Source organism: Lynx canadensis, chromosome C1 (genome assembly GCF_007474595.2).
Source record: "Lynx canadensis isolate LIC74 chromosome C1, mLynCan4.pri.v2, whole genome shotgun sequence".
Classification (NCBI taxonomy): domain Eukaryota; kingdom Metazoa; phylum Chordata; class Mammalia; order Carnivora; family Felidae; genus Lynx; species Lynx canadensis.
In genome coordinates this window covers 190,547,846-190,563,265 of record NC_044310.1, presented here as the reverse complement: position 1 = coordinate 190,563,265, position 15,420 = coordinate 190,547,846, and the positions used below count along the sequence as shown (strand labels likewise).

The 15,420-nt window shown below is 38.4% G+C and overlaps 1 protein-coding gene across 1 annotated transcript in view; it reads right to left on the bottom strand.

Moving 5' to 3' along the window:
* PARD3B (par-3 family cell polarity regulator beta) overlaps positions 1 to 15,420 on the bottom strand; it is a 1,010,919-nt gene that overhangs the window by 432,723 nt on the left and 562,776 nt on the right. The gene's annotated exons all lie outside the window — the stretch shown is intronic.

Sequence of the window (15,420 nt, the reverse complement as noted above, 5' to 3'; positions counted from 1 at the left end):
TTCATTAATACTACAAAATATTTTTAAAAACTACTAATGAAGTTCCAATACTTAAGCCCGCTGTCACCATTACCACCATCATCCAATGGAATTTTGGACTATTCGGTAGTGCATTCCGGATATGTACAGCAACAGATTCCCCTTCCTCAGTTTTCTATAATGCTAAGCTTAATCATGACCTTTTTGCACACTGATGCCTATGAAGGGCTGAGCTATGCAAGAAAATAGCTCACAAATGCTTCTAAGAACTCACATTTATTTTGGCTCATCTGATCACCATATCCGCTCTTGAGTTTTGATACGGGGTGGAGTAAATCTGTCAGTCACTTCTACTTTATTATGACAGCTGGTGCTACTTGGCAACTACTCTGTTCAAATTAACCCTATAAAAGCACTTTTTCACATTAAAACTAAAACTGTGTCTCTCTCAACTCCTGAACAATTGGTTGAGAAGGTTAAATTCACTTACTGAGTGACTTCACTTACTCTAAATAAAACCAAAAAGCACATACACTAAAAGTTGCTTTGACAGGTTTTTTTTGTTTTTTTTTTTTTTACTAAATTTGGCAGCATTATGTACAAACACCAAATGAAACACTCTTAATGTATCTGATACCTCCTCATCTCTGCCTTTCAAATCCATTGCACCCTAGTCATGAATAATCCAGAATACTTTTTATATGCTATTTGACCTGTGAGAAGAATGAAAGTCATAATTCAAATCTGTTAATGACTGCTAGAAGAGACACCTGACCAATTATTTCCTTGTTACGGCAGTCCTTGATCCTAGGCTTTTTCTCAGTGGATGTAGAGTTCATCCCATTATTTTAGCCACATCAAAAGTAGGGCATTGGCTAAACAAACATGCATGATTTATAAAGGCAGCCATATTTTAGTGACATAAAGCAAGCCGTCTAGTATATAATGGGGACCGTATGTTCAGATGCCTCTTCAACGTATTTCTTCTGTTACCCTGTAGAATGAAAACCCAACCTACTAAAAAAAAACAGGCTGAGAAACGTAATTAAAGAATAAGAACAAATTCTAGGTTTCTGAGCAAGTGCAATGTATTTACTAACATGTTATAAAAATAGAACAGGTTATTATCAATCTTAACCATTATTCAGCCTACCAGTGCACTTTGTGCTGTCTTGATCTCTGACTTCTAACAAAAATACCTGTATTAGGAGAAAATTCAGCTGCAACTTCCTAAAAAATGTTAATTCTGTTCTAAGAACATTGGGTATGAGCAAAAGTTCACTTTTTCCTTCCTAGCATTCTATTAGAATAATCCCCCCCCCCCCCCATTTGTCTTAAAGAAAAACAGATTTGGGAACTTTAAATGGATTGGTCTCCCTTTTACTTTCCTCACTCTCTGGTCTGAGGTAATTAATGTCTACTCAATATCATGCTCAATCATGTTTCCCCTGGGACAGTACTTTCAATTAAACCTTTTATTTCATCCAGGAATGCCTGGTCTCATTGACCACTGTACTTTTTATCTGTGGATTTATGATAATCTAATGCACATCTCCTCACAGGCAGAATGGCCTTATGAGTCCTTATTGTTCTTATGCCAGAAGAGAAGTGAAAAACAAAATTAGCTCCTGCGGAAGTCAGGAAGGAAACCACATTTGTTTAACACAGCAAGAGGCCTTTCACTACCTGCCCAATGGCCTTGACCATCACGCTGCCCTGGCCTCTCAATGTGCTGGCTGCCCTTGCCTCGCTGCTCCAGTCTGATAAGACATGCCAACTCCCTTGAGAGCTACTGAGAGCTGAGGGGTGAGAGGCAACGCAATCCTCGGGTTACATTTTCAAAGGGTTGTGAAGGAAGTGAGACATTTACATGCTATTGTTATTCTTTTCTGTAAGAAACCCTACAGGTTAAAGAGGAACCTCTGAACTACTATCTGACAGCGAAGGCTGGGCTTTTAGAAAAGTAAGCCACTAGCCTGTTAGTAGCTATTTGCCTTTACTTTCTTTCCAGTCAGGACCCACGTGATTTGGTTTCTATTTTGGAAGCACACAAATTATAGTGACGTGTCACTAACTTAACCACCGTGAAAAATCACATATATATATTTTTACGACGTACTCAGTTATGTAGCTGAAGACAAGGCTCGATCTAGTATACTTCTATCTCTTCATGATATGCGGAATAAGTCACTGTTATATATATATATCCTCCGACATGAACAAGTTCAGCAGCCTTCATCTTTAATTTCCTTGCATGCCTACATAGCACATAAAATTATCAAGTTCATAATTGCATTAATATTTATTTATATACTTTATTTACAACCTGTCTAGTACCAAAGAGGAATTGAGGTGGCTTGCGTTAATAATTACACTGAAAATATCTGCCAAGTCGTCAACAAGTTGCTAGTGTTGACAGAGACCTATTTTTCAAATTGAAGAATTCAGAACCCTGAGATTTTTTGCTAAATTAAGGATGGTCAAAACCTTACTGAACAGTGGTTCTAATTCATTCACTTCTCTTTATGTGTAATGGAAATAAGCTTTAAATAGACTATGACTGTAGGTACAGACAAGGCCATTTTTATTTAAAAAAACTGGCTCTATTTTTTAAGGTTGTATTTAGATTTTTAAGTGTATTCACGTTTGTAAACTTGCTTCTTACAACTTGAACTTTATGTTTCTCTCTGTCAAAAGGAATACTGGTAAATTGTGCCTAGGTTTCAATTAGCCAACAGGGTTCACTCACTCCACAGTATCGCCAAAACATAACAGTACATGATAATTCATATTCTATTGGATAAGCTATATTTAAAAATGTCTTATGGGAAAATACACCTAAGTTTTCATGTTTGGAAAGAAGGAACACATCTCCTTTTGAGCCAACTACAAGAGTGAAGGCTTTCATGGTATCCACAGCAATGGTGGCCATCAGGAGTAGACTGGAGGAAGTACTACATCTTTGTGTATTAACTACTATAGCAACAAGCACCATAGTGGCAGAAGGTCGAAAAGGTGGCCATGAGGGAGATATCTGCTGGCAATATGTTATTCTACATTTACTTAAGAGAAGTCACTCTTTAGGTCAAATGCTCCCAAGGCATTCTGAACCGTAGAACAAACAAACGCTGAGAGGCAGACTCCTGTGGCCCATTCATATATAGAGAGATCATTCATAATTCAAGGCACTATATGTATTGAGAGTCATGCCAAAATTTGATGCGTAGAAATTCAGAGAATAGTATTTTGCAGTAGGAAGAGGTCTAAGAGACCAATTAGTTCAATCTCCTTGTATTGTAGATAAGGAAATTTTCCTGTTTACTGTCGATTTTTAAATTTTGATAATTTTAGCATTTATTAGTTTATCACTATCTCCATAATCCAACTCTTATTTCCAAGTCCCCAGTCCAGGTTGTGGGTGTCTACTGTAGAAAGGAAATCTACATGGGATGGGAAGAGGAAGGAAAAAGCTTCTTTCTCCCCTAGGGAGAAAAGTAACAGGAAGGGGGACAAGAGTTTATATTTAGCAAGAGTGTCATGGCTAAAAAAAGTTGAACAACAAAGTAGGGAAAGGCGCACACCTTATCCACTTTTGCTTCTCTCACACTGTATTTACATCAAGAAAGAACTCAAGGATTTCTTTGTGAATGGAATTCAGAAAGATAAGACCTGAGCAGTTAAATGACTTTTCTAAACTTGAACATCTAGAGCAGCAGTCCTAGGTCAATAATGTGAATCTTACATCCCCAAAGAATATTCTTTCTGCTATAGAACAGTGTTGTCTTCAGCTTTCCTAACTTAATGTGAGAGACTAGAACAATTTTGGGCCAGTGAGTTATGCCTCCTTGAAGTGTGACTTTGCTGTTCTTTCCAGCCAAGCATGGATTCTAACCACCCAACCTCCGAATCCTAATGGGCTTTGTGACTTGCTTTGACAAAGAGGATGAGGCACAAGTGATACTCTGCAAGCTGCAAGGCTAGTCATAGCCCCTGCATCTTTGCTTTTACTGTCCCAAGAATGCCATGTAAGTAAGCTGGACTAGCTTTCTGGAGGATGAGAAGACATTAACTAGAACTAAGGTGCCCCACCCAACAGCCAGAACCAATGGACAGCCATGTAGAGGAGACCATCTTGAATCTTCCCACCTAGAAGATGCTCCAGTTGAATCCAAGCTGCAGGAATAAATCCAAACGCAGCACTTATAAGCAGAGAACTTACGAACACAGATTTTATAAAAGAGGGCATGAAATAGATCTGAAATCTGATAGATTTCTATATTATCCCTAGGAATAGTCTTGTTATAGACATGCAAATTTTGCTCACAGGATAGCATAAGTACCCAACAATACTATCACTATAGGCAAAATGTTCCTTTCCTCTACTCCTTCCTTTTCTTCAGTTTTCCTTCCTGCTATTGGCTCACGTTCCTTCATATCCCTGGCCTTTCTACTATCCTTGTTTCTTTGAATCAATCCCTGGCCCAAACAGAATCCCATCTCATAAATGAATTTTTTAAATAATTTTAAAGTCCTTCTTGGTTTCTTCCTTTTATATAACTTCTGGTTCACTATTAACCTCTTGGCTTATTCCTTAAATTTGCACAACCAAAGAAAAAAAAAATGTGTGCAACTATTTTCCTCCCATTAGCCTGCCCCAGAGATGAAAGGCAGTATGCCATATTCTTGTTTCTTTAATGACACTCAGCATTGTCTATAAGTTCTTGGAGTTCACGGATCGCATCTTAGCATATTTTAAAATACCCAGTGTGACACAGCACCAATACACGTTTAATAAATATTTGATCAGCTAAACTAGGAATAGTAGGTGTTCAGCATTTGTTGAACAACTGAGTCCTTTTATCATCAATATGGACCCAGAAATGGAGGGAAACAGACGTCCGAGAAGACAATTCTTCTGAACACAGATCTCTTTATGAGTATCATAGAAGAGAAACATTTGGCCTCAGGGAGATGGAGTGCCAGCAAGTAATGGGTAAGATATTTTGGTTGGGTGTTTTTGTGTTTTGCCATTTTTAGTTTTTATGCTTGTTTGTTTCTGTGTGTTTTTCCCCTCCAGTGGGAAGTCAAGGGTCTATGGATGAAATACGTAGCTTCTGGGAAGGAGAGGAGGGAGAAGGTGAGCCCTTTCAAGTTAAGCTGAAAGTCTGTAACTTCCCTGCAGGGTGCTAAAGCCAACAGTTCCATAAACCAGAAGCCAGAGACTCCAATATACATGCAATAACGACTATCAAGGGGAGGCTTTATTGCTTTTGGGGATATTTTTCTCCATTCTACTAGTATTACTTCCATCTTCATCACCACCTGGCATTTAAATGTAGAAATGTAACATAGAAATAGATACATCCTGTAACAGGGGCACCTGGGTGGCTCAGTTGGTTAAACATCTGACTCTTGGTTTCAGCTCAATTCATGATCTTGTGGTTCTTGAGTTCAAGCCCTGCATCAAGTACTGTGTTGGCAATGTGGAGCCTGCTTGGGATTCTCTCTCTCTCCTCTCTCTCTCCCCTTGCCCGCCAGTCTCTCTCTCTGTCTCTAAAAATAAATAAATAAACTTAAAAAAATTAAATATATTCTGTAATAGAGAGATACCACATTGAGTGTTATTTGCTTCCAAAAGGCAGCATGATAGGTCAGAAGAAAGAAGAGAGGAAGGAAAAGTAGAGAATGAGGAAATGTAAAAAAAAATTACAACATTTCCAGCTGTTAAACAATCCTTCTGCGGTTCTAAGTCTCTAAGAAATGTAAAGAATTAATTACGGAAAGACTAGGTGATAAAAGTCCTTCATATAACTCAATAAGTGTCCAGGAAACATAATTGAACTCGTTTATAATTGAATATCCTGTCATCGGGGCAGATTTAAAGAAGGGTAAACTTAAAGAGACATAACAATATTAAATGTCCTTTTGTCTTTTTAATGTTTGTGATTAAACATTCTTTTTAGAGACAGCATTGGGGCTGTTGTGGGGCTTCATTTAGGCAGCAACAGGAACCTAACAGTATGTGATTTGTACTTAGGCATCTTAATTTAAATAATTATAATATCTTAAAGAAAAAATGCATCTTAACTTCTTCAACGTTTTATTATATCTGACAAGTTCAGTAAAAGGGCACCTATCTATTCGTGCATTATGCGTCATATGTTCTGCACACTCATTAAAAATAATGAGAACATATTTAAAAGTCATCGCCCAGAGAATCTTTGGGGACGGGGCATGGGAAGAGGTAAGTGGCAACAGATTGTGATTTAAGTGTCTATCTCTGTTTTATCAGCCCCCTTAGGAAGGGGGGAGGGGAGAAGTAGCAATCTTAAGCTGATATTCTTTCTTTAATGATAAAGATCACACATTTTCCTGAAAAACAGGCAGATGAAAACACGTTCAAACCTCCAAATAACTTTCAAAACGAAATGGACTATAGTGGCAGTTTCACATGTTCAGTATTTACTTTGATAACAGCTGGAAAAGTTAACCACGATCAATTAAGGCTGTACTTTCTTTTCCTTAATCTTCAAATATCCTTTACAAAATGAATGCATTTCCTTATCTTACACCAAATGTACCTTAACAAACGTACTGATCACAGGCATAGAGGTAATTAAGCAAATCAAGGTCATCCCCCGAGTTTTGTAACCACCTTCTTATCCAGCTGCTCCATATCAACAGCTGGCATGAATTATTGGAAACATTTGGCTAACTGGATAATAAGAAGGATATAATCTGTGGCTGGTTACAATATTAATGCTTCTGAGCTGTTTAAACATTTATGTTTAGAAAACTCTTCTTTTTTTTTTTAATTTTTTTTTCTTTTTTCAACGTTTTTATTTATTTTTGGGACAGAGAGAGACAGAGCATGAACGGGGGAGGGGCAGAGAGAGAGGGAGACACAGAACCAGAAACAGGCTCCAGGCTCCGAGCCATCAGCCCAGAGCCTGACGCGGGGCTCGAACTCACGGACCGCGAGATCGTGACCTGGCTGAAGCCGGACGCTTAACCGACTGCGCCACCCAGGCGCCCCTCTTTTTTTTTTTTTTTTTTTTTTTTTCTAAACTCCAGAAGCCTAATCATGGCCACAGCGGTCACTCATAAGACATTATGTTTTGTGCCATGAGAGTATAGCCGAATCTCATGGCTCTTCATCCTTAACACTGCAGGAGAATGCAATTAGGCCCCAGTCTTTCGAAGTGTCACGAGCTTCTTTTCAGCATAGGACACTTCTTCTTTCACTACCTTCCAATCTCCAACAAAACCGGTCTTGTGATAAAAGTCATTAAATGTTTTCATTCTGACACGTGGAGGCCATACAACCAGGCAAAATGGCCGCACCGCCTCCACGCGTTCTAGTAATGCTGAAACAGAGCTTTTATCATCATCAGTTTTATCAAGACTAGATTTTGCTGACAAGGGTTCAGTAAAATTCTTTCAGGTATAAGTACCTCCCAGGGAGTAGCGAAAGACTACAATGCCCTCAGCCTTGTGGGCTACTGAACACATTAAAAAAATTGGCAAACATTAAGGACCTGATCACTTAGTACACAGCATTAACTGACAGAAGGTGTGATGCACAGTTCAATGAGGTAGAAATCTTAAAAGTTTTGACTTTGACAAACAGTGTAAATTTTGGTGGGGGCAATGTCTCTGTGCCTCATTTTCCCCATTTTTAAGATAGATTGGAACAGCTAAACATAGTTGCTTTGTGACAGTAAATGAGGATCACTTTCTTAAGTGCTCTGAAATCTTTGCCATGAGTTCAAGCATAGCAGGATGGGGGGTGGTAGAATATGGTCCATGTAAGGAGCCAATGGAGCAAACCTTACCCTATTAGCATCCATCCCGGAGATAGAGGAGAGAAGGGACAGAGGTGTAACTGCAAACAAAGACCAATAACCCAATCTTCTAAACTGCCCTAGAAGTACCTCTCTTTGGTATGTGTCTAAATCTACAAGTTACAAGGTGGCACGTAACAAATTTTGAGCACAATCAAATTGAGTGTGGAAATTTAAAAGCACAATCGAGTTGGGCCTGAAAAAGTCAAGTACAATTGAGTTTGCCTAAATGAATCAGGTGTAATTGAGTTGAGTAACTGGATTGTGCTCAGCACTGGCCTTTTGCCAAAATGAGGGGCACATGACCAAACAGACACAACTCAATTGGTCTTAAAATTTTCACAGAATTATTTTTCTTAGAGCAAAAAAATTGTTTGCAGAATGGAAACATAAAGTTGAAAATTTGCTCATGACAGCTAGTCAGTTATAGCTATTAAGTTATCCTTTAGGCCTTTATATTCCTTATAACAAAACCACTGTTCCAATGATTCTCAAACTTGAGTAAGCATCAGCACTATCTGGAGGGCTTGTTAAAATAAATATATTTTTTTTAATTTTTTAAATTTTAAGTAGGCTCCACACCCAATGTGGGGCTTGAACTCACAACCCTGAGATCAAGAGTCACATGCTCTATCAACTAGGCCAGTCAAGCTCCCTAAACTATACCTTTAGTTCCAACCCTAGAGTTTCTGATTCCTCAGGTCTGAAAGGCATCTGAGAATTTGCGCATGTAAGAAATTCCAAGGTAATGCTATCCTGCTGATCTGAGACCACACTTTGAGAACCACTTCAACTGAGCTGAAACACTTAAAAAATATTTTTTTTAATTTTTTTTTCAACGTTTATTTATTTTTGGGACAGAGAGAGACAGAGCATGAACGGGGGAGGGGCAGAGAGAGAGGGAGACACAGAATCGGAAACAGGCTCCAGGCTCTGAGCCATCAGCCCAGAACCTGACGCGGGGCTCGAACTCACGGACCGCGAGATCGTGACCTGGCTGAAGTCGGACGCTTAACCGACTGCGCCACCCAGGCGCCCCTTAAAAAATATTTTTAAATACTTTCAATATTTAAAAAATATCTAATATTTTAAATATTAGGCAATAATACTTATTGTTTGTGTATGTCTTTATAAGTAAACTGTACTAGATTATGCAAATGTATTCATGATCATTTAAACTATCTAAATTGTCATTTATATTCTATCAATACTATCCCTATACTTGCTGTCTTGGTGCAGCTGTAACTAGATATTGCTAGTGACCTGAAATTTAAGGAAATAGTTGCATATTATTTTTATTTGGTCTAAAATAATTGTATCAGGAAGATAATGCATTAGAGACAGATTAGACAGACATAGAGTAGGAGCCACAGCACCTTTAGCAATACCTTTTCCAACCTTCTATACCATCTGCTTTAATAATGTGTAGCTTTCATTTATTCGATCAACAAATATTTACTGAGCATACAGTGTGCACTAGGCACAGGAAATAACAACAGAAGATAATGTAATTTGACACTCACCACATATTAGCATGTATTCTCAGCTAATTCTCACAACAACCCTATAAGGTAGGTGTTGTTATTATCCTCATTTGACAAATGAGGAAATTGAGGCACAGAGACGTTGAGTAAGATTGCAAAGCAGGGATTCACATTCTATGTGCCCTATTCTAAACACTTTACACATTTAATGCTAACAGTCTCTCAGGTAGGCATTACTCTGATCCCAGCATTAGGGATGAGGAATGGGGGCTCAGGGAAATAATTTAATCAAGACCATTCAGCCAAGTGAGGATTCGACCCCACCAACTGATCCCAGATCCCAGGCTCCAAACGATTACATTAAAGCCAAATACAAAGAGCTCTTAGTAGGTATCCTACAGTCTTTTCACCCCTTCCAATTTATTCCAAACAACACAATTTCTCATGTTAGACCTTGCTCAGTAAGCTGTCAAGTTGGGCTGCCTACTATCTCCTTGATGTATTTTATGTTTTCTAATCTCAGAGTATTTGAAAGTGCTGTTTTCTTCGCCCTGTAAGCCCTGCATTTGAAATCCTACTCAATTAAGACCTTTCTCAAATACTGTACTATTCTTAAAGGGTTTTCTCAGCCCCCCAACCTTAATCCCATAACACTTAATTGCATAATTTGATCAACTCATAACTCTTTTTTTCTTTATAGGTAGAAGCTCCTTGAGGACATGAATGCATCTTATTAATCTCTGGAGTTCACGTTGCAGAAACATGACTAGGATTAACTGAATACTGACTGAATGGAATTGCAATAAGGAGGGGAAAAATTATTGAAGAGAGAAGCAGAAGCGGAGGCTCTATTTCAGCAAGGACTCCATCTTAAGTCTCGAGAACTGTGTTATCTGGAGAACCCATAAAATATAGCTGTGTTTCGTTTTCTGCATAATTATCTAAATTCCAAAACATAACTCCTGCACTTTGGTTTAGGTAGACAAATCATTCTGAAATCATCCTTCAATTTCTGCTACTTATCCACAAATAGCTGCTATAATATTCATTCTTCCTTAAGTACCTTGGTTAATTAAGCATGGAATCATTTGAATCTAATAGCCAAAGGGAATAAAATAATATATCAGTTAAATGAGGTTCATCTAAGATTTCAAACGAAAATTCTGGCATGATTTATGATATTAAATAATTTGGCATTTGAAGGTATGAAGTTTTCACTTCGTAAGAAGATAAAAAACAGTCAAGGAGTCGGAGCCCCATGTCATTTGCAAAGGTAGTCGCAGGGATGAGTAAATATGGTAGTGTAGGAATACACTGAGCTCAGCAGCTATTAGGGGAGTGGCCACACACATGTGTATCTTTTTTTTTTTTTTTCCTCAGCAAAAGCAATATTCCTAAGTGAAGGTCAAATCCACATGACCAACATTGCTAACTTTTGAATCTCGATCATGCCAGGCAGGAGGAACTTGCTTGCTTGAAATAGAGTTCATTCCACTTGCAGAAGCCAGCATTTAATAGCAGGCAAGCTTGGCAGGTAGAAATTATAAATACATTTGAAATTTTCTCAGCTCGTTTTACCCACCAGGGGTTGCTGTGATTTTCAGGATAATTTAAAGATAAGGCAGCAGGTCAGAACATGAAACATTAAAGAGGTTAACAAAGAAACGGCACAATGTTTTTTTTTTCTCCCCAATAAAGGAAAGACGACACACACATGCGTGTGCGTGTCTATGCACTTACATGACAAACAACACACACTCTCTCTCCTTCTCTGTCTGTCTCTCTGAAACTCTCAAAAACTACAGGCAACGAATCAATAGAAAAACCTTTCGTTTGTCATGATCTTTCCTAAACGGACACTTTGCATAAGAAAACAAGAATTTTGGTTATCAGGGATAGAAAAGAATTGGCAGAGCATGTCTGTTTCAGAACACAGCCAACAAAGCCCTCTTTCCGTAGCGCAGTTTTATTTCACTGCAGACAGCGCAGTTTCACCTTCGGATTCTATTACCAACGCTAATCTCAAAGTCCCTTTTGCAAAAACGTTCCTTATGTGAACACCTCTTTAATAAACTCTCACCCAGTCAGGGGGTGAAGACATCAAAGGCTCTTCGAGCCTGGGATTCTGGAAGGATTACCTTTGAAACACACAGTTCTTTTGGTAAAGATACTAGAAAGAGCTAAATAGTTGTGAGGCTAGTACATGAATTCCTCTCACCTGATTTTGAACCCAGCCTGCCACTGATGGCATGAAGGTTGGCTACATGTGCTTCTAAATTTGTGATCCCAACCAGTTGTCCTGCCTTCAGGAGGAAGGACATGGACCCGCAAATGAAATAATTCAGCACAGTTCTCATGTGGCAGGTCAGGAGAAATGGCCAGGAAGTGGGCGCTCAGGCCTCTGGAATGACAGAGGGTCACATCCGAGAGACCATCCTATCTTGGGACTTCCTGTGTAACTGCTGACCACATGCTCCCTTGGCTGTAAGTGTTAAGACTTTACAAGAAGCTAAGATAACAAGGAAATAAGGAAGATTTAACTGTCAGAAAACAGGCAGAGCAGTGCTGTTAAAGGGGTTGAGAGCTCATGAAACAGCAAGGCTTAAGAAAAGGAACAGGACGGTTTCTCAGAGCAGGAAAACAATAAACATGGTTTGTTTTCTTCAAAGGAGATAGAAGAAGACAAAAGCAGGAAGTACTGTCCTTCCCTCATCCTGCCAGATTTTCAATAGAGAGTCAAGCATGTGCATCAATCATGATAAGGGAGGAGAGACCAAAGTGATAATACCTTCAGTTTTTTGAAAGAAAAACACAAAAACGCATCACATAGCACACTGTTCTTCAGTTTGCTCTTTCAAAGAGTGCAGTGTGTGTCACACTAGGAAGCAGCTCACGTTGAAATAGTACCGTGCACGCCACACATGACCTCTCTTTAAACTTCCCGTAGGATTCTTGCTACTTAGCACCCAAGGAAGGCATGTGGGCCGGACAAAGAGTACTATTCCATATTTCTCCAGAACGAAGGTTCTGGGTCCACACTACTTCGGTGCTTATAATCCTCAAGAATGCGGTGCTTTGCTGTGGCTACAAAGCATATTCCACATATTTAGATAATCACAAGTCGAATAGTTTTTAAAGCGTCTAGACTGTTTGCCAGAGAATTCTAGGAGAATGAATGCTAACCACAGGCCCGCCAAATTTGGTATAACACTAAAAAAAAAAAAAAAAAAACAAAAACCAAAAAGAACAAATAATTTATTTGTACTCATAATCTCACAGTTGCACAATTGATGTAATATGCTCCCTGGTGGGCTTGGCCTATGATGTCACTTTTAGGGACAGAAATCAAATTTCACTAAATTCTATTAAATGAGAGTGAACTAATATATACAAGCTGCCTGACTTACCAATTCAGTTTCAAACAAAAAAAATTTTTTTTTTTTTGGTAATTCAGTATTTTGGAGACCAGTATGTATTTTCAAACAATAATAAAAAATCTCTGTTCAAAACAGTGGTTAGTCCCAGGCAAGCCTGAATAAATCTCTTTTACCTGTAATGTATCTAAAATATAGTATTACATTTTTATTGTATTTGATTCTACAGAGGTGGCAAGGTACTAGAATAATTGCAGCTGACATATACTGAGAACTTACAATTGGCCGGAAACTATGCCAAGAGCTTTGCATGGATGATCTCTTCTAATCTTCACAACAATCTTATGGTATAGATGAGGAAACTGAGCCTTAAGAATCATTTTGTGAGCTGCTCTAAACCACAAAGAAACACTGTATGACGGTGAGCTTGCAGAGTTGAACTCCAGAGACAATACTAAGCCTTAAGAAACCCAGGCCTCTATTTCCCCTTAACAATAAGGGACCATCAATAGGTTACTTAACCAAACTGGACCTGTGTTTCTTCATGTACAAAGTTAGAGTCAGACATACAGATTCTTTGGGCTCCCTTTACTCTGAAAATTCTATTGTTACATTTATTAACTTCCAGATGTAGTTGTGTTTGATTGAGAATACATTCAGAGTTTCAAACTGGGGTAACGTCAGCATCCCTCTCCCCCTTACCTGGGGCAGGCAGAAAGCTTCTAGGAAGAAGAAATTAGCTGTGGAATTAGGAATTCTAGAAGACATAGAAAGGAAAGGGGTATAAGAAACTATTAGAGGAGAAACTAGGGTCTCATGAGAGTTTGAGTTCTTAGAGGGAGCTCTGTTATTAGGTTCTTTTGCTGGCTGGAATGCTTCTCTTTCTATGCAGGGTTTTACTCATTCCAGGACCATAGTTGAGGAGAATACCCAGTCAAAACTTCTTTCCTTGTTCTTATCCCTGAAACAAGTACATAGTCCCAGCAAAGCTTCCTAAAAGTTGTATCTCAAGCAACCAAAGAATTGGACAAGAAGTGAAAGGGCTTCCTGTTATATATACATGCTGCCTCTTTCTAATTATTTCTTCTCACTGTGGCTCTTGGAAAGAAAGACCAAAGTCTTTACGTAAGTAAGGGACTGAAAGAAAAATCCATCTGCATTTTAGAAAAAAATATTCAGACTCCAAGTTTCTGCAGCATTTCTTTTTAGGAAGAACAAGAAGCTTCCGTGAGGAAGTGAGACTGAAATTCATGATTCTGCCTTCCAAAATGGCTGGGAATGGAGGAGTCAAGTGGAGGAAAAGAGGTGGGGAATATAGTCTTTATGGCTTATGCCACCTAATCTTCTTCCCTTCCCTGTTTTACTGCAGATCTACCTAGAGCATTCAATAGGCCAAGGGGAAAAATGGACAAGATGATGTGAAAGAGAAGGAAGGACCAGAAATGTGGAGAGAATGGGGTCCTTTGGTCAGTACTAAGGAGCATTAATATATGAGAGAGGCGATTCAGGAAGCCTGTATATTCAAACATGAATATAAACATAGATAACAGAATATCAGACTTAGAGTAGATATCTTAGAGCTTATCTAGTCTTACCATGTTACCAATGGGAGAATTTTTTCTAGAGCATCTCTGACAAATGGTAAGGCAGTCTCTGTTTCAATATTCTAAGTTGCCTATTTTCTTCTTGGACAGCTCCAACAGTTAGAAACTACTGTAACTTGTAATATTATCACTTCCAAATATTTGTTTTGGTACCAGCTCAAGGAGGGGCGGGAAATGAGTCTTAATTATTTTTGTATCTCCAGAACCTCCAACTTAGTGCAGAGCATGTACTTGGTAAATTGATCGTCTAATTAATACGTAAGTATATTAATGGATATAAACTACCTGGACAAACATATTAATCCATACAATTAACTCTTTACCCATTTTATAGCAATCAAAATATGCCCTAAATTTTCCTTTTTGCAGGCTAACTATAGTCAGTTTTCTCAACTAACCCTCACTGGTTCTGATGATGTAACTCTGGGAACCTATCATATTACCTATATGTACCTTTGTCATTTCTTATATAGATTCAAAAGAAATTAAAAAAAGAAGGGGTAATTAAAAGTCCTTTTATCACATCTATTCCTTTTTATTATTAGTCATAAAAGTCCCTTGAATTTTCTATAGTCTTCTTAAATATATACATCAATAATAAAATAATACGTGTTCACTATTTTAAAAATGAGAAAATTAAAATCTCTCATAATCCCAACATTCTGGGTGCATTTCCTGCCATTTGGGGGGGGGGTTCTTTTGAAGATATTTTAATGTGATTTGATCATGCTATAGATATCATTAAAAAAATTTTTTTTAATGTTTATTTTTGAGAGAGGCAGAACATGAGCAGGGGAGGGGCAGAGAGAGAGGGAGACACAGAATCCGAAGCAGGGTCCAGGCTCTGAGCTGTCAGCACAGAGCCCGACGTGGCGCTCGAACTCACATATTGTGAGATCGTAAGCTGAGCCGAAGTCAGATGCTTAACCGACTGAGCCACCCAGGCACCCCAATTTTTTTTAATGACTATATATATCATCTATACCTACTTTTTAACTTAATACACTATGAGCATTTTCTCATGTTGTTATCAGCTCTCCACAGAGACCATTTTAAGTATTATATTTCACTGAAGAGCTACCTAGTTATTTATTTAACTAATACCTCTGGTTGTATAGCACCCAATATATCACTA